The sequence below is a fragment of the Marmota marmota genome, unplaced genomic scaffold (assembly GCF_001458135.2).
Source record: "Marmota marmota marmota unplaced genomic scaffold, marMar, whole genome shotgun sequence".
Taxonomy (NCBI): domain Eukaryota; kingdom Metazoa; phylum Chordata; class Mammalia; order Rodentia; family Sciuridae; genus Marmota; species Marmota marmota.
In genome coordinates, this window is record NW_026000103.1 from 966,919 (window position 1) to 992,415 (window position 25,497).

Here is a 25,497-nt window from a genome sequence, read left to right on the forward strand (position 1 = left end):
TCTCCCATCTGTCATCTTGAGCCACAGATGTGAGTCAACATGGTCTTTGCAAAATTGGCTTTCCCATACCATAGAGATGTCTTGTAGCTATAGCAAAACTTTTTTTTTTTTTCCTGCACAGTGATAGGGATTGAACCCAGGACCTTGCATATGCTAGCAAGGGCTGTACTTCTGAGCTACATCCTCAACCCTAAACTTTTTTTGATGCTTACAGTATACCAATCACCCTGCTAAGAATTTGTCATGTTTTAATTCATTTAATCTTCAAAACAATTCTGTGAAATAGGTATTATCACCATTTTAGAGATGAGAAAACTTAGGCTCAAAAGGTTAAGAAACTTCTCAACATTACCATGTTTGAAGGTGGTGGAGCCAGGATTTGGATCCACTTGGTAGGGACCGACCCACCTACCTACCTTCCTACCTTCCTACCTTCCTTCCTTCCTTCCTTCCTTCCTTCCTTCCTTCCTTCCTTCCTTCCTGTGCTGGGGATTGAACCCAACATTATCATGCATTAGGGCACTTTCTTAAGAGGAACTTGGCAGTTAAGCAAATCTGTTTTTTCCATGGATTTATATTAAAACCGCAGAGATGTACTTCAGGAGTTGATTTCACTGCTATGAAAGCCTTGGATCTCATTTTCTGTCCCACTTAATGAATTGTATTCCTTGACCTATTATTGGTTTGGGCTTTTCCAGGAGCCATTAGGCGGTCACAGATTGTCCCCACTGGTGGAGTTAGTATGTACATCCAAAACTTAGGGAAGAGCTATGAAACATCCAGGAACCTGAAACTCCTCTTAGACATCCTCAATTAAGATAAAACAGACTTTCATGGCTCTGTACTACACATTATTATATAGTATCAGGATTATTTCCCTGATCCCCCAATTTTTCCCACTTGCTTTTGTCTGGGACTTTATGTTTAACACAGCTGAGCTGCAATATCAAGCTTTTCCAGAAGGTGCCACCAAATAACAAATGGTGTCCTCCAGTTTGGAGCCTCCTTTTTGAATCTTCTAGTTAAATTTTGTAGATTTGTTTTATAATCTAAGTTATTAAAAATGTAGGCTGTGCTTTCTTTGAATTAGGAGACAAGATAATGCAATGGTAGAGTTTTGGTGTCTATGTAATTATTTAACCAAGTTTGAGAAATTATTCTCAGTAGGAAACAATTTATGGCTATAAACTTTCAAGGCAGTGTCAAGGTCCACAAAGAAAAATTTCCCTTAAGAGGCTTCTTTAGGTCACCAAAGGTGACTGCACAGTGAGATGTTCCCAGATAAAGTCAAAGATCCTTCTATAAGAAAGGAAAAAAAATGGGAAAGCATTTGTTAAAGCATTCAGAGACAACACATTTGGTTTTGAATTCTGAAAACACAGAGGATAGAATGTGAGAGAGACTGAGCAGGGAAAAATATTCAGAAACTATGGCATAGAAAGGAAATTTTCTTGCATTTCTTGGTCATGGGAAGAAAATATATGTGTGGGGCCCTCAGATATTCTATGACTAATTAACTGACTGTGGTGATTAGTAGAGACTTCTATCTGGGACCTCAGTGCTGAGAATTGTGGTGTGGTGCTGTATTTAGAAATTAAATTGCAGACATTTGCTTTATAATGTGGCTGTTTTTTTTTTTTAAGTATGATAAACCATTATGTCACTCTGAGTTATGGAAAACATTTTCTTCCAAACATATTTAACATAATTTCTTGATTATGCTAATGATATTCAGTAACAGTTAAATATGATTGTGGTAGGTACTTCCTATCTATAAGCACTGTATTAGGGAGTACAGACAGTAAAAATTGGAATTTTAAGCCAGACTCTGAATGAGAGAAGGCATGAATTAGTGGAGATGAGGGTGTGGGGAGCAGTAGGAGAACTGGCGTTCTTGATAGGAGGAGACAGGTTGAAAAAAATCAGTCAATGGCACATGTAAATAGTATGTGTCCTTTGCACTGCAAATAGAGATCTTATAAATAAGACCCTTCAGTTGGTTGATCAAAATTGCTTATTAGGACTGAAGGAGTCTTTATTGACCACTGTTAATTTCCTTTATATTTTTATATTTATTATATGCCCCCCTCCCGTTTACTTTATATTCTGTTACTTAATCCCTACAATGGGTGAGATAATTTCTTTAATTCTAAATAAATAAATAACTGGCATCGGAATGTAGTACAATTCTTATTATACATATATATCACAATTCTTCATATCTTTGTTTGTATATAAAGTATGTTGACACCCAATTTGTGTCTTTATACATGTACTTTGGATAATGATGTCTATCACATTCCACCATCCTTGCTAATCTCCTGCCCCCTCCCTTTTCCTCCCACCCCTTTACCCTATTTAGAATTCATCTATTCCTCCCATACTCCCCCTTCCTACCCCACTATGAGTCAGCCTCCTTATATCAGAGAAAACATTCTGCATTTGTTTTTTGGGGATTGGCTAACTTCACTTAGCATTGGGTGAGATCATTTTTGTTCCCTTCATACAGGTGTGAAATGGGCAGATCCAGATCTCAAATTCAGTTTCCCTAATGTTTAAGGCTTTTTTTTTCTTTTTAAACTTTCTTTTCTTTAAGTTGTAGAAGGACAAATGTCTTTATTTATTTATTTATTTATTTATTTATTTATTTATTTGGTGCTGAGGTCCAAACCCAGTGCTTCACACATGATAGGCAGCACTTTTCTACTTTCCTAGCCTCTAAACTCAGGCTTTTGTATCACAACTCTGATTAACTTTGTTGAGAGAAAAAAATCACACATTGAGTTAAAACCACTGTTTCTTAATAAACTCTTTATAGAAAATTGGTAGCGTGAAGATTCCTACAATCTGGTTTCTGACCTTTGGTAGTGGTGCCACAGTACAGTGAAAAGGGAAGAACAAGAAATATAGTTGTAGCCCGGGAGAACTTGAGTATGAATGGCAAGTGCTAGGAGACCCAGGCATGATTTCTAAAACGCTGATTGAGTCCTGCTTTATATACTTCAATGTCATTTTCTAAAAGGCAGAATTGCAAAATTGAAAAGCTGTGGTACCTAGAGTCTGTCCAAGGGCCCGTCACCAGTGCAGTGTCTACTAGGTTGTTCATATACAGTTACTGAGGGCTATGGTTTGTTGTATTGCATTATCTAAAGTCTGTACTCATGAAGGATTTAAAGAAGGAAGATAGGGTGTCCTTTTCCTGGAAATAGCCATACCTGGCTAATAAATCTTCTTATCTTTGTGGGCTTAGGAGGAGTGGCCCAGGAAGTCGGTCCAAGAGCATATACACTTGGAGTCAAAAGACTGGTTCAGCTTACTAATGGTGAACTCTAAAATGTGAATTTTAGTGACAGTATCTACCTCATGAGATTGTGGATGAAAACTGCCATTCAGGTATCAGTTGAAGCAAAAATATCAATTATGTCATGGAAAAAACCTTACTGTTTGATAAACTCATGATTATATTCTGTGAAGACCTGATATTGGTGGTATTCTTGTAAAGATTGAGAGGTGAAGCCACTCTTCAAAAACTCAGTGATTTTGTAATCCATGGTTACAACATTTAAAAAAGTTCCTGCACCTATTTCTAAACTTTGATGTGCCATTTGTCCTAACCATAGATTTTAATGGGAATCAAAGCAGAATCTTTTTGAAAATGAACTCTAAGTTTAAAAGATTTAGGACCTCACACATTCCACTGAAGGTGGCCTGATGCGTGTTCAGTAGTATAAGGTACTCACTGTATTTTCAGGTTTCCTCTTCTTCTCTTTTATTTTCCAGTGTGGTTTGAATTAAAAATGAACCTCAAACCTACTGGTGATCTTGTGATGCCTTATTTTAAAGTGGTAGTTTATCTGATAATCTTGAGGGGAAATCAGGCAGGGCTAACTGAACTGCTGCTTACCAAGCTTGCCTTCATTGTCCTGCAGCTTTGAGAGCCTTGCAACAAGAAGTCCCTTCCTCCCTTGTAAAGGTAACTCATGCATAGTCCTCTGTGTTTTGTGTAATAAAACTAAGGAATCTCATAGTTTACAATCTATGCCCACCCCCCCCCCCCCCCCGAAAAGAAAAAAGGTTTGAGGGATGTGGTATGCCACCTACTGCCCATCTCTGTCCTCATTGGGCTTGTAGACTTTAATAGTTCCATGGTCTCTTTTCTCTGTCTTTAGAAACTCTGCCAAAATTAATGAGTATTCTTTTCAAAGGTTTAAGACCAAATTTAGAAACCACATACAGTGTCTTTTGCATAGCATTCACTTCATGATTTAGACAACCACAGAGTCTTCAAGCTGGAAGAGACTTCAGAAATCATCTTTTGCAGAGGAGGACTTGAGGCCAAGTTTAATAACTTGTACAAGGTCACATGATATCTTACAGCCAAAAAATTTTAAAAGGCCTAGACTGTCATCCCTAATTGGCCTGCCATCACCGTGCACTGGGTTAGTTTTCGGTCTTTCACACATCTCTCACTGGTTTTCCCAGACTCTCCTCTCCTAGAACATTTTAAAATGCTTCCTAGAGAGCTCTTACTCTAAGAAGTCCCCACACACTTACTTAAAACCACCAGCTATACAGCCGATGTCACCTCTTGGCCTTGCATCTCAGCATGCACCCTTCTCTTGAATGAATGAATCTTACATTTCACGTTCTGAACAAAATTCCATCTGAAATGCTTCATGTCTTGTTTAAGTAAAGCTAAGTCCCAGTGGACAGAGGTTAATTGGTGAAAATTTTGATAGTCATTTTGTCTTGATCATCCTCATTGGTCTCAGGATAATCATGGCATGGTATATTTCAAAGAGGAAAGCCAGTAGGCAGAATAGAAAATGACATATTTAGGTCTCTGGCAAATCAGACATCTTAATTATAAAGCTATGAAAAAAGAGTTTAAAAACCCTCTAGTGTAAATGGAACCTTCACTCGGACAAACCAATGTTCTCAATCGAAGAGCATCTGGTCCTCCTCCCTCCTAACTACCTGCCTTTCAGTGTTTGCCTCTGTGCCCTGGATTGTTCCCCTTAGTCTGTCTACATGGGCTATGGGACATCCTGCACACCAGCTGCCATCCTCTATCTCACACACCCTCCAACTTTCCATTACACCTGATGCTCTTTAGATCACATTCCTTTGTGCCCTACCCTTTGCTGATGGCTGTCTAAAAACTCCCCTTGATCTCAACCCCATTGTGGCCTGGCTTTTGTTCTTGAAACCAATCTTACAACTGCTACTGGAAAAGGTCACCAGTGCCTTGCAGAATTGAATATAGAAACCACTTTTAAAGAAGACAGGATTTAACCTTTCCAGCACCTTTGACTAAGTGTTCTGCTCTGCTTCTTGGCTCCCTTAAACCTACTGTGATCTCTCTGACCACTCTCTGTGAGTATCCTTTGCCTGAAGATCTTCTTCTTCTACCTTTACATTAGTGTTCTCCTCGTTTTCTATTGTGTGATCTTTCCCTGGATGGTCGCCTATTACCAACACATTTAAAAAAAAATATGTCTTCTCTGGCCACAACTTATCGCAAAAGCCACCAACTAGACAGCTCTGACTAGTTGGTACCCAAAACACACCACATAGCTAAAGCACATGTACTCTAAACTAAATATCTGTTGCAGATGCTGCTAGCTCTCTAATTAATATCCATTGACCCATTCTTCTTACTCATAGAATTTCAATTTTGTTGGCATAATAGTGGGCCTATCAAAAAATTTCTTTCCCAGCCTTGCTGGCAGATAGACATGGTCATATGACAAAGTCTGTTATGTTAGTCAGCTTTTTGTTGCTGTGACCAAAATTACTGACAAGAAGAACTTAGAGGAGAAAAAGTTTATTTTGACTCACAGTTTTAGAGGTTCAGTCCATGATTGACCAACTCCATCACTCCGGGCCTGAGGTATGGCAGAACATCATGGCGGAAGGAGTGACAGAGGAAATCTGCTCAGCTCATGGCTTGGATCTTTAATAAGATCCAAGATCTATAACTTTATTCATAGATACTTTTAAGTACGAATCTCTAAAATATAAGAAAAACAAAACTAGAATGCCATTACCACAATCTAAATTATATTGTTTAATATCATCAAATATCTAATCTAAATATCTAATCACTGGGCAAATTTCCAGTAGAATCAAAACATCGTGAATCCTTTTTATTTCTTCCATTTTCACATCCTACTATTTGTAAAAAATCTCCCAAGTCTGTCTAACCTGTACGTTTTGCCTCATCTCTCTTTTTCACATCCTTGTACAAGGAAAAAGAGTAGGTTGTTTTAGAATTTCTCAGTTTGAATTTTGTTGACACAGTCTTTGTGGTGTAATTTCTGTAAATGAGTAATCAAGAGGCCTGGACATATTTGGGCTAGGGTTTTGGGTTTGATTTTGGGTTGGGGGAGGCAAGACTATGTTATAGGTAGGGTTATGGGTCTTTTTCCCATCAGGATACCTATTCTTTTTGTGTGATGTTACCAACCATTGGTACTGAGGCCTGTGCACATTAATTCACTGGGAATGCCTATCTTTATTCCATCATTCTTCTTTGTTTATTAACGAGAGTTCACCTGTAAAGAAAAACTCTCCTCTTCTGCCTTTTGTCTAACTAGTTTGTAAAAGAAAAGTAAAACAATTTGATTCTTTTCCTTTGTTAACCAGTTGTCAAGAGAATGAATTTGATTCCCTGGCTTCCTTCAAGAGTTTTAAATGCTTTAAAATTTATTTGAAGTATTGCTTTTAAATCTTTTTCATTCTGACCCTTTGCACCCTCATTTTTCTTTGCTCTCCTTTATATTTTAGTCATCCCAAAACATTAGCAATCCTCTGTTCCCCAGTGAAGTATCCCCAGACCTTTATAACCTGTTTACTTTTCACCTTTTCTTTTTCTTTTCTTTCTTTTTTTCTTTTTTCGTACCAGGGATTGAACTCAGGGGCGCTTAACCACTGAGCCTACATCCCCAGCCCTTTTAAAAAATATTTTATTTAAAAATAGGGCCTTGCTAAGTTGCTGAGGCTGGCTTTGATCCCAAGATACTCCTGCCTCAGCCCGAGCTGCTGGGATTATAGGTGTGTGCCACTGCACAGCTCTTTCACCATTTCTTTGAAGCATTTTTAAATAATCAGCCCCACCTGGTTATCCCTCCCACCTTTGTGCATTTTCTATTAACAGTTTTTGTATACTTTGAGTACAGTTGTTTTTTTCTCATATTAAAATATTTTTCTCCTGATCAGTTGAACATACTGAAAGCAGAGACCATCTTTTGTGTTCTCTCTCTCTCCTTTTTTTTTTTCCTCTTTTACAGTACTGGGAATTGAACCTAGGGATACTCCATGACTGAGCTCCATCCCCTGCCTTTTGTATTTTTTATTTTGAGATAGGGTCTCACTAAATTGCCCAAGCTGGCCTTGAACTTGCATCCCCTCCTGCCTCAGCCTTCCGAGTCACTGAGATTACAGGTGTGTACCACTGTACCCAATGCTGTTACTTAATTCTCTGATGTTTTAGCTCTTTCTGCTGTACCTGGCATATAATTAGCACTCAGCAAATATTGAGTTAGTGCAGAAATATATTAACACACATGTATTAAGTATTTATGATGAAGACTCCTTAACTGATTGATATTATTTATGGTTGAAGAGTCAACTATAAATACATCTGAGCAATCGGGAGAAGTTTTGATTCATCCCTTTTATGGAGGTGGAGTCGACAGACCACAAGGAGAGAGTTTATTGTATAAAAAGACGAGTCTTGGCCCTCCCAGAGGTACACAATGCAGGGTGTTAGCCACCCTTGTGCAAATAAGTTCATAGAACAAAATCCAGGGATGTATTTTGAAGCCAAAAGCAACGTATAATGCATTGATTGCTCTCTGCCTGCCTTTGCAGGCTAGCCTTTGTATTGGGGCACATAAACTGGCCCAGGGTTGTGAAGTTCTTCAGAATTCCCATGAAAGATCAGAGATTTCTTTTTCTTTTTCTTTTTTAAATGGATTCTACCATGAAGAATATTAAACCGCAAAAATAACACTGGGGAGGTAAGGACCACAAATTAATCTTTTATTGAGACCGCAGAGGGTTGTGAGCCTAAAATCCCAAAACATTTGCTTCGGTGTTTTAAAAAAGCAAATAGTTTTCAGAGAAATTACAATAACAGGATGTTGAAGTGAAAGAAATTTCTGCCTCTCTGTTTCCTATAGGGACCATGCAGAGGCACGATAACGTGAAAGTTATATGACCACCTTGTTTTTGCTGTCTTTGTGATCATGAAATATGATTAGATTCCCTCCAATGTTTATATGTGCTTGTGAAATTATTGCAACTGATAAAAATGCCACTTGTATATTGTATAAAGGTACTGGTTTTTCTCCCCTTCTGTTTTCTCAGATTGCATAATTGTCAAGACAGATTAGCTTAATTTAATAATCTTAATTTGGCAAAAATTTATTAAATCATCACGTTGTATGTCAGAAGCCTTACAATTAAATGTTTATTATAGGGGCTGGGGATATAGCTCAGTTGGTAGAGTGCTTGCCTCGCATACACAAGACCGTAGGTTTAATTCCCAGCAAACCTCCTCCCCCCACCCCCCAAAAAAAGTTTATTGTAGAAAAATACAAAATGTTTTAGTTCATAACCACACATAGCAAATATTGTGGGAAAAAAAAGATATACAAAAAAATAACACTGAGAGCAATAGATCAGGGGATACAGTTAGTGAACATCTTAATTGTGCCTTTATGGCCACTTTTTCTTTCAAATATGTATTTCATTGTGTTCACAGGAAACAGTACTCTTTTGAAGAGTGTTTTTTTAAAAATCTTCATTACATACATAAAATAAAAATTATACCCCAATATAATTTAACATTGTGAGAGGTTGAGCCTATTAAGAGAAAAATGTAATCATTTTGGATAAGAAAATATCATGACCATCATCTCCCCTTTTCTTAAAAAATGGCATACCCTCAGCACCTTGAAAACTTACCATCTTAAAGGTATACTGAAATGTTTTTAAGTTACTTAAAAGTATACTAAAATGTTTTTAAGTCACTTCTGTCTTTACTCTGGGATCTCCTAAGTTGGCATTTGTGTACAGATGGGTCCTATACAGCCACCCTTCTCCCAGCCCTTACAGGGCCCTATACACATTTTCTATCACCAGAAGAAGTTCATACAGTGGGCCTGCATTGAATTTTCTCCATGCCCCTAGACATATTCTCCATTGCCCATCACTGGCAGGTGCTTTTAAACCATGTGCTTCTGTTCCCAAAAGTTGAATGGTACACTCACCACCAAGTCAGTGTAGTTTTTCCCAAACATAAATGATCAGTTCTACTTTTAATTGCATTAGTTAATTAAATATTATGTAAGCTAATAATGTGCACAAAAATAATTGTTTCTATGAAAACTTCATTGAGACTTGAAGGGCAATCTCTTGGAAAAAAAAATTTTTTGCTTTCAAACACCAATGGGAAAAATCTTGAGAATCCAGACAACTCTTGCATTCTAATAGTTTTTGAGTCTCTGGCTCTTGCTTATAAATGGTGAGTGTGAATGATATATTCAGAGATTGATGTAATAAAAGACTTTTCAGACCATAATCAAAACTTCTTGATCATGCATGAAAAAATTAATTGATTGATGTATATTTTTAAGTGTTAAGTTTAGTAAAATATGCAAGGGGTGTGTATGTGTGTGTGTGTGTATTAGTTTTAGCATCTTCTGCCTGACAGATTTCTACGAACCAAGTCCTCAGTGTTCCTCACTCATGATTTCAGGACCTTTTTCTTTGACTCTTAGGATAAGCCTTCCTCCAGCAATAACACCCCATGTCTGTTTCTCCCATGGTTCCACTTTGACTGTGATCATCTTACTGACAGCTCACTTCTTGCACGCAGCATTTCCACTTGAGCTTATAGGTTCTGTCAGCTTTGGTGACATCTGCACCCCCTATGTTTGCCTTAAGCACTTGAAATACAGGCTGGAGACAGGAATCAGCTTGTAAACGTGGTGTGTTGAGCTAGGAAAGTAGAGTGTCCATATTTTGGTGAAGAACACAGATCATGTTTTTTTTTTTTTTTTTTCCCATTTTGTACTCATTTTTGTTAAGACCTAAGTAAAACAAATTTTGAGGGGGTTTTTGCAAAGTTGCATTTTGAAAAAAACATCATGTTTTCCATCATCTTAAATATATTTATTTTTAATTGACACATAATAATTATACATATTTATGGCTCTGGTAACTACCATTCTGTTTTCTACTTCTGTGCCATCCACTTTTTAGCTTCCACACACATGAGAATGTGCCAGATTTGTCATCCTGTGCCTGACTTATTTCACTTACTACAATGTCCTCCAGTTCCATCCATGTTGCTACAAATAACAGGATTTAATTAGTTTTAATGACTGAATAATATCACATTATGTATATTTACCATATTTCTTTATCCATTTTTTGTCAATATAAGACCATGTGTTTTTATAAATTAAATATCCCAGAGTTTCAAAACCTGGAACATGGTTTAAGGTTGGGCAAAATACTTATTAATTCAAGCTTAATTTCATAATTTCTGAAATGTGAATATCATCTAACAAAATTATTGATTAATCAAATAGGAAGCAAACAATACTTGGCATGTAGTTGGTACTCTGTTAATGATAGTAGAATCTGAATATTTCTAAACAATTTCCTTTCATTTTTGGTTTTTGAATAAAGAAGGAATCCTGGCAATGTCCAGCCACATGGACTTAAGGGGGACTATTGTGTAAAGAGCTTCCCAAATTGTAAAATGCTGTTAAAAAGATTTTTAAAAGATTGTTTTGATTTTAGACAAATTCATGGCCAATGATAAGCATTTTCTTCTTTTAGGCAATAATTTTTGTTGTGCTTTGATGTGACCTTGCTATTATGAATGCTGTGTTTACATTTGTTAGTTAACTTCTGCATGTATGCTTCACTTTGTCTTTTGGTTCAAGTGAATATTGACGTGAGGAGTCTGCTTTCTTAGAGAGCACATACCACAGAAACTCTTGTAGATAGCTAGTTACTCATGGTTTTCCTTCACCCTGTTTACCCGGTACTGGGCTGTCAGTACTTCTGTTGGCTCTTCAACAGCTTAAAGCCTATAAAAATGCAGACTTGGCTAACAGGTTTTAATCCATCTGAGGGCATGTAATGTACCACACAGGAAAGATTTATTTTGCTTTCATTGTATGTGGCTGTGAACTGTGTCAGTAAGTCAAAGGCAGAGCTTTTAATTGTTACAGAAAGGACACTTAAAAGGTGTTTAACCTAAATTTTTTTTTTCCTGAATGCCCGATATCTTTCCAGGGGAGAAAGATGCCAAGCTTTTACTGATTAGTTCATTACAGAATAGAGAACACATAGCCAAGATGAAAGGCAACATGATTTTGCATTAGATTCATAACTGCATGTTTTAAAGTAGCTTTAAAAGTTACCCCATTAGTACCTTTTAAAACTACCCATAAAATGCCACTTTACATCTGGCATCAGTTCTATTAATTTGACTATTATGAATATGTAGGAATATTTTTGAAAACTCCTGTGGTCTTGTAAAGCCTCCAGGCCCTTATTAGCTGAAAAATCTTGCCTTCTGCCAGGGCATAGAGCCAAGATAGATCCTTAAGTAGATAACATTTAGTGTTTGAAATAATAATAATGAAAGAGAAGTCCACATGGAGCTTTCAAGTTGTTATCCATTTGAAATATCCAGTATGGAGTTGGAAGCTGAGGGAGAAGATTAAGCAGATGTCAGGTTTGTTTCGGCAGGATGCACCTTCCCTCCAAAGTGTTTTATGCCCAGCATCCTGGGAGATGCAGTGACTAATTCTTTTGATCCATCTGTTGCCTTGGGAGACACTATGGATTGGCTGCTCCAACTGTTAGCCTCACAGGTGGTGACCAATGAACTTGGGAAGATTATGGCCTTTCTTTACTCTCGTGGGGTCTTTCACCTGCCCTTCTCTCACATGGGTCACCTTGGACTTAAGCCTTTCCCTGCAAACACTCCTTCTTCCTTCTGCCCTGGGGGAAAAAATCTGGGTACAACTTCTTTAATTTAAACAAGAAAGAAAAAAAAAATAGTCTAGGCTTTTGTATCTGCAGGTCTGTCTTTGTTTTCTAGAGCCTCATTTCCCCAAACTCTTTCCCTAACACTTTATTCCTTGTTTTCCTATCTTTTTTTGAGGAAGAGTTTAAAGATACCTCCTAGTGTATCTTAAGCTAATGTCTAACACTTGAGGGTAAAGACAACCCCAGCCTAGGTGGAAGGAAGTTACAACGAGTTCCATACTTTGAGTGGGGCAGTTATTTCCTCAAGATTGTGGGGTTGTACAACTAGACACAGAGATGGCATCTTTTTCTGGAACCCAAATTTGCCTGTTAAGAATATTGAGTTCAATAATCACCTTTCAATACATTTTCCCTCCCTTCTAGGACTAAGGCATTGTAGCAGCTTCAACCTGTTGGCTCTCTAACTCACAGCCAATTGGGCTCAGTGTCTAGGTAGGAGGAACCATGGCTGCATTTCTTAAAACTGGTCCCCATCCTCTTGTTTAGCACAGCTGGTGTACACTATTTTGTGTACAGGTAAGGTAAAGTTTGTCTGCCTTTTTGCCCCTATAAGTTGCATATACCTGAAAGCTTGGTTCTGATTGTGAAGGAGGTGCCTACTCTCCAAAGCTCACTTCCACCTTTTTCTTTGGTTCCTCTGTGTTTGATTTCTCTGTAGCCAGACCCTGTGTGGGAATACAGTCAACTGTTAGGGTTTATGAACTGCTTATGAGCCATCTTCCTCATCTGGACAGAAGTAGGGATAGTGTCAATGAATTATTTGTTGGAATTGCTGTGAAGGATAATTAAAATGAATGTAAATATTATTATTTCAATATAAAGCTCTTTAGGAATAATAACCATTATTAATCAGTGCTGAAATGCAGTCAAGAAAAGCACCCAAAAAAATCAAAAGCAATTGATTATATTTGTTTAAAAATCAGTGATGTCAGTTATAACTCAAGTTAGGGTTATCACTTCTTATTGCTCTAATTTTCTGTGATCTTAAAGTATATTTGCCTATTCCTGTTATATGATTGGTGCTTTAAAAAAAAAGCATGGCTAATTATTTTATAGGGGCAATCCTAACTTGTTTCTTGTTCAACTAGCATTGCTTCTGCCAGGGAATTAAATGTAGTTATGTCAGGCATAGCTGCTGAAAGAGGAAGAAAGGTCTTGAATGTATTATAATCTTCAGTCATTGGCCTTTTCATAGCACATAACCTAAAACATTCAGGCCTGTGCATAATTACGTTACTGAATAATTTTGAAATTACAGGGAATTCTTCATAGCATGGCCCAGAATAGATAATGTAATGTCCTAGGAAAGACAGTGTTTCAGGTGAGTAATAAGACTATCGAGGCTTGGAAACACAGCAGTCAGCACCAGTGATAGCATGTGCACCACGTTCATGAGTAGCCTTCACACATCCTCAGATTGCAAAAACTGCCCATTGGAAAGACCTATGGTGCTTCCAATAAAACTTTAGAATTGAATTTGAAACATGTAATTAAGGAACACTTGAGAAAGATCATATCTGTCACTAGGTCCTAACTGGCTATTATACCTGTCTAATTTCCTCATTTATTGTAAAGTTGAGTAGAGAATGCAAGGAGCATTCAGTCTTTCATTGATACATTAGGATGAGGTAGAGGAGACATGCAGAGTGGGTATTCCTGAGGCAGGTGGGTAGCACTGGTTCTACAAATACATTTGAAGAGTCCCACATCAGCCCATAAAGAGATTTCCTGTAGAAGGTTACAGAGCTTTGCATTTTTTCCTTTTTGTTATTTTTACAGTGAGTTTCATAAAGATATGAAAGTCGTACTTACCAGTAACCCAAAGCTGGGAGGGGTAGTTTATTCCACTTAATCCCAGAATTATGATAAACATTCTTAACAAGTAGAAGTGCTAGCCTAAACCAAAGGACATGAAATTTAATGAAGATAAATATAAATCCCTTCATTTGAAATCAAGTAATTATTATGTCTAATAAAAGGTTAGGGAGATTAGCCTTAGAGACAGTTTGTGTGGATATAAAATCATCTTGGGGGTTTTAGTAGATTGTCAGCTGTATTGAGCTAATTTAAGACTGTATTAATAGAAAAATTGCATATCAGTCATGGAAAATTACAATTCTCCCACCAGAGTGCATCTGTGTCTTCAGTTTGGTGGTACAAGTTAAAGATGCCAACAAATAAAAATATCAGTTGTAGGGCAGCCTCTGGACCTTGAAGGTGATGAGCATCATGAGGCATGGTTTAATATAGGAAAGATTAGGAAAAGATACAGTAATTATCTTTATTTTTCAAATACTATTCTTGCAAGTTTCTCAGAGTTTTCTATCAATAGTGGATTTGGCTTCTTGGCTCTCAGGGAGAGAGGACTCCAGTGAGCAGGGGGGACAACATTGGTCCTGTGAGGTTCCCTCTCCCCTACAGGGGGGCACCCATTCGAGACACCGCGTATGTGCCCTCCTGAAACTGCCTGTCGATTTCCATAGGGTTTCATCTTTTTCTTTTGTTTCTTTCTGTCTTTGACCTTATATAGTACACAGGCGTTAGTGTACCTAAATATAAATAGGAAAGTGGGAGAAATATAAAAGCACATATGTACTAAAACCTTAACTTTTACAAGCCTGCCTAATTTCTGCTTGTTTGTCGGACATTGTCACATACATGTCTTCCTTCTGCCAACTTCCTTTGTAGAGAACTACATTTAATCATGACAAAGAGTTACATATATTTTTGCCCTATCTTGTTTTAGCAAAAATAGGGTAGCTCTCAGTATAACCTATTAAATATCTTATTTGTCTTACTATTATAGGAAGAAAATTATTTTGACAACTGATTAATTTATACGTCTAACTTTGTTTTTAACAAAGAAACTTGAGCCAGGTGTGGTGATACTCACCTGTAACCCAGTTATGTAAGAGGCTAAGGCAAGAGAATTGCAAATTTGAATCCAGCCTGGACAACTTAGACCCTCTTTCAAAACTAAAAATAAAAAGGGCAGGGATGTCTCTTGCCTAGGCATGTATGAGCTCTGGGTTTAATCCCCAGTGCTAGGGAGAGAGGCGGAGGGGGAGAGACTGAGGGGGAGGGAAGGGAGGGAAACTTATTGTTTTCTCTTTTTTTTTAATATATTTTTTTTAGTTGTCGATGGACCTTTAGTTGTTGAAAGCCCTAATTCTTTCCTCTTATCTAAGTATTTTGGAGCAATTATTGCTTTAGTGTTTAAGGAATTGTTAGTGCATATGAAATATTGAAGCAAAAGGCAGATCAGCACCAAGCCATACTGTATACTGTATATATATATCCTCTGAGGTCAGGAGTCTAATCTGGATTGTCCAACAGTTGTCCAGTGTGCTGATACATTTCCAGACACATGGTAAGCATGCAAAAACAAGTCAGCATACAATTTTTATACATATAAAGCGTGCTGATTTTTTTATATAAGCAATTAGTTTATGATTATTTTGGTTTAGTACTTCTGTATACATCATATCTTTATATGATTACATCTCCATTTTCATGTACATTAGCACTACTTTTCTCTGCTAGTGGATGTTAATCTATATTACAAGGTTTTATGTTTTGCTTTCAAAGCCCTATCTATATTTACTACCTTGGGGGAAAATTAATATCCTACTTTTAGTACTCTATTTAAACTTATCACCTTTTACCTCCAAATATCTCAACAGATTTTTCTAATTTATATCCTTCTTAATGTAACACTATCAAATCTACTGCTATTTTCTTTGGCTAATGTTTCACATTTTATCTGTAAGTTCGTTGGAAAGATTGCTGCCAAACTCACCATTAAATGTTCCTGGTTGATTCTCATAACATTTCCATTTTAGGAACTGCTACAATGGTTTGATGGGCCAAAGTATTACACAGTACCCCAAAGTATACACGACTTAATTACATTTTAATCTTTAAAAAGAAAGGAACTGAATCAAATTGCCTTACTAGATAAAGTAAGAAAGGAAAAAAACTATTGCATGGGCAACTGAAAATATATGTTCAGTGCAGTTTTTTTAAAGAGCTTTTATAGAATATAGTTTATCCACTTAAGTTTTCAATTTAATGATTTTAGTATATCATAGAGTTGTGCAACCATCACTCTGATCAATTTCATAAAAATTTCATTCACTCCCTCATGTAAACTTCATACCCTTTAACTATTAACTCTCAATTTTCCCATTGCCTCTAGTCTTAGGCAGCCACTAATCTACTTCCTGTCTCTAGATTTGCCTATTCTGGACAATTTGTATGTCTGTGGTATCATATAAAATGTGGTCTTTTGTGCTTGGCTAATTTCAAGGTTATCCATGATGTAACATGAACAGAATTTCATTCCTTTTTTATGGCCAAGTAGTATTCTATTGTATGGATTTACCACATTTTGTTTATTAATCTTTAATGGACATTTGGATTATCTTTACTTTTTGGCTGCTGTGAATAATGCTGTTATGAACAGTTGAATGCCAGTTTTTGTGTGGAGTCAGTGGACTTTTACATGAATGTGTTATTGATGGAACAACTTCTGATCCTACAGCATCTTTCAGAGTTCTTGAATCTTTTTTTTTTTTTTTTTTTTTTTTTGATAACTGAGCATCTTGAGAAAGTTTGGAGAATTTTGATAGCTGTTGAGGGAAGTGGATTATTTCTCACCCAAACAAACAACAACAACAACAACAACAAACCAAACAGGTGTTGCCCACATCTTTATTGTTGGGGAATAACTCTTCCCTCAATTTGCTGGCATGTAAATTGTATGAGAAACTATCCTGAAGGATTCCATCTTTTGGAATCATTTTTCCCCCCCTCACCTTCCTATTTACTTTTTTTGTCTTTGACAATTACCATCCTGTTATTGTCTTTTAAATGGAGAGATTCTTTGGGAAGGAAAACAGAAAGAAGAAAACAAAAAGATTGTACTATTCTTCCTCAACCTTTGAGTTTCCAGTTTAGCTGACTGTACAGTTTTATTGTTTGGTATCCTAAGTCTTAAGAAAAAAGAAATAAAATACAGACTTATAACTCATCCAGGACTTAATTTAACTTTGTGTTTGGGGGTTTACACAAAGAAAACACTTTGGTTAAAGATTCTAGTGTGAGTAATTCCTCTAGGTGAGACTCAAAAGCATTGATTTTTGCAGATGTGAATTTGAACTTAAAGCACATGTTTATTTAATTAAGTATTATTTTGAATGGTTGTGATGTTAGAACCCTTCCAATCTCTACTACAAAAATGAGCCAGTCCTGTATTTCTATTTTCAGAACTTGAACTGCCAGATATCTAAAACTTACCCACTTCAAACTTGAACTTTTGAAACAGTGAATCAAGCTTACTACCTGCATAGCCTTCCTACAGAGTTTGCAGTGTCTTAGGAATTGAAGCTTACTCTTCAGGATAACATTATGTCTTTGGCAGGATCAGTTATGTCGTCCACAGTAACTGAGAAATTTGCATAAAGTCAGAACACTGCTCTTACATGGGATAAAATTAAAGGAGCAGTGTATTAAAGGAGCAGAAAACTGTATAGCTAGTGAATGAGTTCATTAAGTTTCTCTCCCCAATCCTCCCCAATACCAAGTTTGTTGTGTTTGTAACCAAAAATAGACCAAGGGAAATAATATGGTACTAAATCAGAGAAATCTGTTCAACAGAGTTTTCCAGAGTCCTACCCACTGTAAGCAAGATGTTGCTGTACTAAGTACCCACAGAGCAGTGGTCAGCAAACTGCAGCCCACGGACAAATCTGTCTTGCCACTGGTTTTTATAAATAAAGTTTTATTGAACATGGACATGTTTATTTGTTTACAATTTTGTCTATGGACACTTTGCTGCGGGTCAAAAGTGAATAATTCAGAGAGAGACTATACCACCTGTGAAGCCTACAATATTTACTATTGGGCCTTTCATTGCAAAAGCTTCCAACCCCTACTGTGCAGGGTACAGAGTAAGACACCCTTTCTGTTCTCATCCTTGTCCTTGTATTGGGAGTATAACTTATACTCAAGGCAAAATGTAGAATAGAATTCAGGAATTAAAAGAATGTGAAAAGCCATCTTAATACATTAAGATGGTGAGAAGCAGAATGTCTGCATAGGAGACAGTAACGACTATCAGGATATCACAGAACCAGCGAGCCCTTCATTCGTTATCCAGGTTCAGTGTGGAATAGTTTGAAAGTTTATTCAGAAAGTGGTGTGGCTTTCACCATAGGAGCAGAGTGGCCAGGACTTTAAACCTTAAAAGGCAGTTGACATTTCTTACTGGGAATTCTCTTGGGCTAGGAATATTCGGTGTGGTCAGATATTCACTTGGCTGTATCATTCAAGTACATCTTTAGAATAGAAACTTGGGGCATCTGTGGAATGGGGTCTGTCATCTCCTGTGATGTCTGTGGCAGCTGAAAGCTTCTATAAATAGACTTTGTCCACTCCTGCAAGGTTCATTACTCTAGCCATTGGGCCTCTAAACAAATCTTGATGACAGGAAGCAGACCAACTCCTTGTTGGTCTTTCTTTAGCAAAGCTGTAGCCAAAGAGAAGAACACCACAACTCCGACACACACGTGCACACACATTTTAGAGGGTAACTTGTCTGATTCTGGGTTTATTGGTTTCTAAGGGAGTAGACTTGGGACTGCTGACCAGAGAGGTATTTGAATGATCCCACTCTTAGATATGCTATGCCTTGAATACTTCGCTCCAAATATTATTTTGTCACTTCAGGCATAGAACAGACTTCCCCTAAATATAAATTGACTGATAACATACATCACTCTTAGATTCGCTGATTCTGATTGCAAACTCATTTCAGGTAACATTGTAGAACGTGTGTGTCTTTCACATGGTGCTTTCTGGGCCTTGTTGACCAAATGTCGTGCATCTGTATTTGTTCTGTGTATGAACTACAGAAATGGCAGTACCACCTGGAAATGGGAATTCAATTTAAATCTTGGGGACTTCAGTGCTATCCCACTAAAACTAGAGGGAGTGAAGGCCAATTCACTGAAGGAGAGAGGGGATCTGAATATCTGAAGAGGCAGAGATTCTAATTTGCTCCCAAATGCACCTAAAAGTATCTATGCCTGAGAGAGACCATTGAAATGGATCTTGTCATACGAAAAGTATCATGTCAAGTTGGTCTCAGAATTCTAACTTTATTAAATGGATGGCTTTGTCAGTTAGTGGTAATGATTATACAAGACTCCTGCAGATGACCTTTTAAAAAGAAAACATTAGCTTTGGGTAGTGGCTATCAACTTAGAGTAGTTTTTAAAATGTACTGCTACATTTGGCACTTCCTGAAGTCATTTTTTAATTGTCTTGTTCTGGTTGTGTATGTGTAAGGGGATGAGCAAAAAATTCTTGGTTGAGATTTCAGTATTTTAGGAAAAATTATGAAAACTTTCTAAATCCTTTTGGATATAAACAGAGAATATTTCTTATCCTATTGGGATGTTCTCAGTTGAACCAAGAAAAAATATTTTGTTTACATATTTCAAACATAATAATTATAAAAACATCTGAAAAGTACAGGATTATTTTATAAAGAAGATTTAAAAGCATAGTAGTCCCACCATTTATTTCTACCTATTTTTCACAATTGGAAATATGGAATAGGATGGTTTATCTAAGAGAATGGTCTTAGGGAAATCAATTAAAAGATAGTTGAATTTTTCTTGGACTTTCACCTTGCATCTGTTATATTTTCCTAGTCCCTTCCCTTTCAGATAGTACTTCTGTCACACACTGTTTAGGCTCAGTTTATCAGAAGGTGATAAATTGGTCCATAAATGCCTGAATAGAATTCCCAACACCAGGAATTTTGGGTGATATTTAAAAAGTTTTGCAGAGTTCTTTATTATTTTCAGTGTGTTTGTGTTAATAGCTTAGAGACTTGTATAAAGTATCTTAATTTATGGTAGATTTCATTAATAAAATATTTCATAACTTTGCAGTTTGAATTTAGAGGTAGCATTTTACTTTTTTAGGATAGTTTTAGTTTGTTAAAAAGACAAGGGAGAAGAGAAGACCAGATAATCGAGACCATCTCACAATGGTATCCCTGAACTTCAAAAGCCTCAGAAGGGTGCAACTTGGGAGTGCTATATTTTCTGTGCTCTTGGTGAGTAAATTTGGTTTGGCAGAGAATTTTTAGGAGTAGATAAGGCTCTGTAAGTAAAACTTTGCAGTTTTAGCCAAAGAAAACAGACTGTAGATTTGATGACTCTATTTGATTTATTAGTGCCATATGCAGAGCCTTTTGATCTTCAGGATTCAGTCAACCAACGAATTGATATTTATCAGAATTCCATCACATGGGAAGAAATCTTAATTTGCCTGTAGTGTTGATACTAATATAATTATCCAACACCTGCATCCTATTGATGGTAATTGTGTTAGGTTATATTAAATTTTAATGATAGGTACAGACTGAACATTAAAAACAAGTTTTTAGATAGCATTAACATTGGAAGTACTCTCATTTATTATGTATGTGATACCTGCTTTCTTTTTGTTTATAACAAAACCTCCTAGTAGGAGTTGAGGAACTGCTTGTGTGTAGTGATTGTGGTTTTTAAAGGAAGAAGAAAGGGTGCTGGGGTTGTAGCTCAGTGGTAGAGTGCTTGCCCAGCATATATGAGGCACTGGGTTTGATCCTTAGCACCACATAAAAATAAAAATAAATTAAACAAAGGTATTGGGGGGAAAAGGAAGAAGAGAAATTGCTTGACATTAATAATCACATAAGCAGATAGTATATAATAACATCCACTCACAGTCTTTCTTTGTCAGGGAATATAAAGGCATTTCAGCTGTCTGAGGTTTTGTTCCACCTCTGAATTCCTTCATAATACTTTTATAAAAGTAACTACCGGATAAATGTTTCTGCAGTCAAGCAGTCAGCACCCATCAATTTTTATCTTTTTATCATCAAGAGAAGTTAATATTTGACAGAACTGCATAAGTTTGTATAGTTAAAATGAACTATCAAGAATGATATCATGATATTAATCTTTTCTTTAGGTGGATCTCTTTCTCAAGACTCTTGATGCCTTATTTTTGTGCAGGAGGAAAAGTTTCTCTACTCAAGCAATAGGATTTCCCTACTGAGTTTCACTTTCTTTTTTCTGTAAACTCTCAATAATTACTTTGACCAGGCAGTTCTTGCCTATAGATGAATTGTACTTAGATTCTAAGTATCTTTTTTTTTTCATTCTCATTTTTGTTTATTCTGTTTGTATAGAGGTGTTTTCTAGAACTATGTCATATCTGTCAGACATTGATCTAGACATTTTATCAGCTCCCTGCAGTAGGTGAAGTTTGAAAGCAAATAAAATGTGAATCAATCCAAAAGAAGATGCTTTATTTCTGCAAGTGTCAGATGTATTCATAGAAGGCTATCATGGAGGAGAGGCTGGACAAGCGAAATTGGACTCATACCCAACTTCTTGAAGATAATAGTAACTATCATCTAGTCATCATGTATTCCAAGTTCTGTTCTAACTGCTTTGTATTATCTACCTACATTAACTATATGAATTGGTACCACAATTAATTCTGTGTCCCCACTTCAGAGGTGAAGGGAACAGTGATGGAGAGATTATATTACTTGGCTCAGGTCACACAGATAGAAAGTGGTCTCATATTTCCAGACCCTGAGCCTGACTCACTACATTATTCCATTTTCTCTACCTTTATATTTGTCTAGAATCTTCAAAATATTTGACATTTAGATACAAATGTAAAATCCATGTCAAAAGTAAAATATGATTATTTTTAAATTGCTACATTTGCTTTCTGCTTCTTACTTGCTAACATAGCTCAGTGTGTGTGTGTGTGTGTGTGTGTGTGTGTGTGTGTGTGTGGAGAGAGAGAGAGACAGTCAGTCACAGGTATAGTTGGTAGCCTTCTAGTACCATCTGTGTTTCTTTTATTTACTGGTAAATGTCCCGGACGCTCCAGTTATGAGTAGGCACTTAAAGTTCATGTTCAATATCTTCACCTTTTTACTCTGTTACCACTTTTGTTTGTTTTTCCACACACACAAAAATGTAACCCTCTGTGGTGACTTTTTCCTATTTGCACAATAGGAGGGCAGCTCTACAGTTAAAATACTCAGAAGACAAATAGATATTGGAAACTTTGCATGGTCGTTTCGTTTCTTTGTTGTGTGCTTCCTAAAATCCTACAGAATCAAGTTGATATCAGACTTACTTTAGAAAAATGTTCTGGAATACTAAGCCAGTGTGATTCAAGATCTGAGTATACTAGGAAACGGTTAAGGGTTTGACATCTGATCTCTAGCAGAATGTCTGCTTGCCGTGCATACAGTAGTATCAGATGGAAAAAAGCTATTCCTAAAACAGTTCAGGGTGGATGTTTGCTTCTGATTAGCGTGTGTGTGTGTGTGTGTGTGTGTGTGTGTTGGATGAATGAGCAATTGCGAAGTCATGACCATGTGTTTGCTGTCATTTAAACTGCCAATCTAATCTAAATATACATGTGGGTGCCTAAGGAGACGTCTTTCTTTTCAAGAGGATCATTCTTACCGCTCTCAATTCCTTGCTGACACGTGAACTTTGGGGCACCTCTATATTCCTGAGAGCTACTCTGCTTTCTTTTAAAAAAGGTGAGAATGATTTCTTTGCTGTACTTGGTTTTCAAAGGCCAGCTATATGTAAAGTTTATTTACTGTGAGCAGTAACTTCATAGGAAAGATAGCTTCCAGAATGTTATACAAGGTAATGAAAAAGCAGGTGTGAGAAGAGTGACGGGACAAGAAAAAGCCACAGGGGGTTTTAATTTATGGAAAAAAAATCAGTAAAATCTTAATGATTTTAGATCACTATTTTTTATATAGCATATTCAATCTAATTAAGAAAAAATAGAGAAAAGTTTATTAAATAGGAGCTATGATTTTATAATACCTCCTAGTATAATATGGAACCCAGATGTACATTTCTCCCCAGAGGGATTTAAGGTAGGGAAAGATATGTTGCTCTTCTCACTTTAGAGCATTTACACTTATTTTATCTACCAGTGAATTCTTATAATGCATAAAGAAGTATAAGTTTTTCCTACTCATGATTATATTATTAAACAGTTTCTTTTATTTTATCAGAGAAGTTAAGGATTAGAACTTGAAGTAACTAAATCTGAAATGTATCTTTTTATTGAGAGAATAATGATATTGTTTTTCTGTTTCATAATTATATAGCTTATCATATTTTGAAAAGTTATATATCCAAAATATTTTCCCCATTCACATATTTCAGATGTAAGAGCAAAATATTATTAAATGTACCCCCCCAAAGTTCCAGAATACTCCATGTGATCTTATCACTAGATAAAAATCAGTTATCACTTAATTGCACTTCAGAATATTTCATTAAAATTTTCAATGATTTGTAATTGTAAATTCTAACATTTTTTTTCATTTTTATTTATTTAATAGTTTAAAGTCTGTTCGAATAGAATTTGGGTTGGCTTACTGGTTAATATATGTGGAAGATATAATCTAAAATAAGTAGTCACAAAACTTGGAGAATGTAGCATTCATTCGTTGCCAGCCAATTTTATACATGGGCAATTATGTCTTCCATTTTTAAAAAGATATATGACAGTTACGGAGTTTTATCTTTGGAATATCAGAAAGCATGAACATTCATCTACAGAAAGAAATTTTCCTGGGGTTTTATTCAAGGAGAATTTGTCATGATTCTCTACGAACTAAATTCTATCACATGATTATGTATAAATGGATAAAGTAGTCACATGTAAATGCTAATCTCCATAAATTAAAATTGTTTTTCTGTTTTACCTAGATGTGGAGATATCTAAAGACTTAAAAAAAATGTGGGGTTTTTTTTTGGAGGGGGGAATTTCCTTTTGAAATGTTCTTATTTCACACACTTTCAGAGAAAACAGAAGCTGCTCATGAATCACTTTTTAAAAAAATATTTGTGTTAGTTATTGATGGACCTTTATTTATTTGTTTATATGTGGTTCTGAGAATCGAACCCAGTGCTCATACATGCTAGGCAAGTGCTCTGCCACTGAGCTACAACCCCAGCCTTCATGAGTCACTTTCATTCCAGACTAGAGTAAATTACATTTTAGAGAAATAAGTGGAGCTTTAGTGCTCCTTCAAAGCTGCTCTCTCCTCTCCTGTCCCTCCTTCTCCCTATTGCTCAGCTCATACACAGAAAGTTCTGCAGTTTGCTTAGTTTATCAGAAAATGCATGAAAGTAATTATGTTAATATTTCTAGTTTTCTTTCAGATTTTTAGTTCTATAAGAAAACACAACTTTTTTGACTAATTTGACATTCAGGTTTTCAGTAGCCAGCTGAAAAAGGGGACATGATCTATTACTTATTTCACATTGTTCATAAGATAAAAACCAACCAATCTCTTAGGAGATGTTTAAGTCAAGTACAGTTAAGTGCAAAGTAGGATCTGTGTTTTCCACTTGCTTTTTAGCCCTTGGTCTTTTATGTATAGTGGATAACAAAAGTAATAAGTAGCTTTTACTCTGTAGTTAAAGAAATTTTAATGCTATATCATAAATTATGTGTTGGAGTTTTGAAATATCACACACATATTTGAAACATACCTACCGTGTGCGTGGGTATAGTAAGGTTTATAGAGTTGAGCTTTTCATGAATAATGATTCAATGAGTAGGAAACACTCTTGTTTTATGAAGATTAAAAACAAGTTGAGGCTCTTAATCATTTTTGAGATACTGAAATTGAATGTGTTTCTGAGCATCAATTCAGAAATGGTTCCAAACTATCCTCTCGGAATGCAGTAAATCATTTGTGCTGTTGGTCTAATTGAACAGCTTGGATCCTGGACCCTCATTAACTTGTCTGTAAGTAACAGAAAATTGAGGAGAGCGAGAAAGAGGCCGAGGAAAAGACCTTTAGCCAGTGCTGTCCTGGTACTGTCCTGAGCTGCCATTGTTGAAGGACATCCTTTGAGCTAATTTCAGACCAATAAAAAAAAAAAATCTATTTAGTGATTAGTAACCAGTGGATAAGAGGAGAAAGCCCAAGTGAATAAAGACCATAAATACTGAAGCCTCTGGGATAACAGCCTGTAAAACTGTCAAAAAGCATTGCTTAAGTGACAAAAGATAGCCCGAAGTAACAAGAAGTGTTAGCTCACAAGGCAGTCCTCCATATTCATGGAGAGAAGACATAATTTAGATTTCTTCAAAAACAGAGATTCTTCTTGAATTCAGTACCTGCCCCACTTCATTTATTTATTTGTTTTACATGGTGTCTATTTGTTTAAAATTTGTGGTTGACTGCATTTGCTAGGAGGAATCATGATGCCTGTTTAAAGATAGCCTTGTTTCCAAAAGTAGAACCATGATTACTGAAACTTCTGTTTAGATCCATCAAGA

At 36.3% G+C, this 25,497-nt stretch overlaps 1 protein-coding gene across 2 annotated transcripts in view; it reads left to right on the forward strand.

Moving 5' to 3' along the window:
• The window catches only part of Mllt3 (MLLT3 super elongation complex subunit), a 109,413-nt gene that overhangs the window by 54,821 nt on the left and 29,095 nt on the right, over nucleotides 1–25,497 (forward strand). Inside the window, exon 1 of one of the 2 annotated variants that reach the window (XM_015502566.2) lies at nucleotides 22,330–22,717. The exons of the other annotated variant lie outside the window; for it this stretch is intronic. The gene's annotated coding sequence lies outside the window, so the exon portion shown is untranslated. Of the gene's footprint in view, nucleotides 1–22,329; nucleotides 22,718–25,497 lie in introns of those variants that run through there. 2 annotated transcript variants of the gene reach the window in all.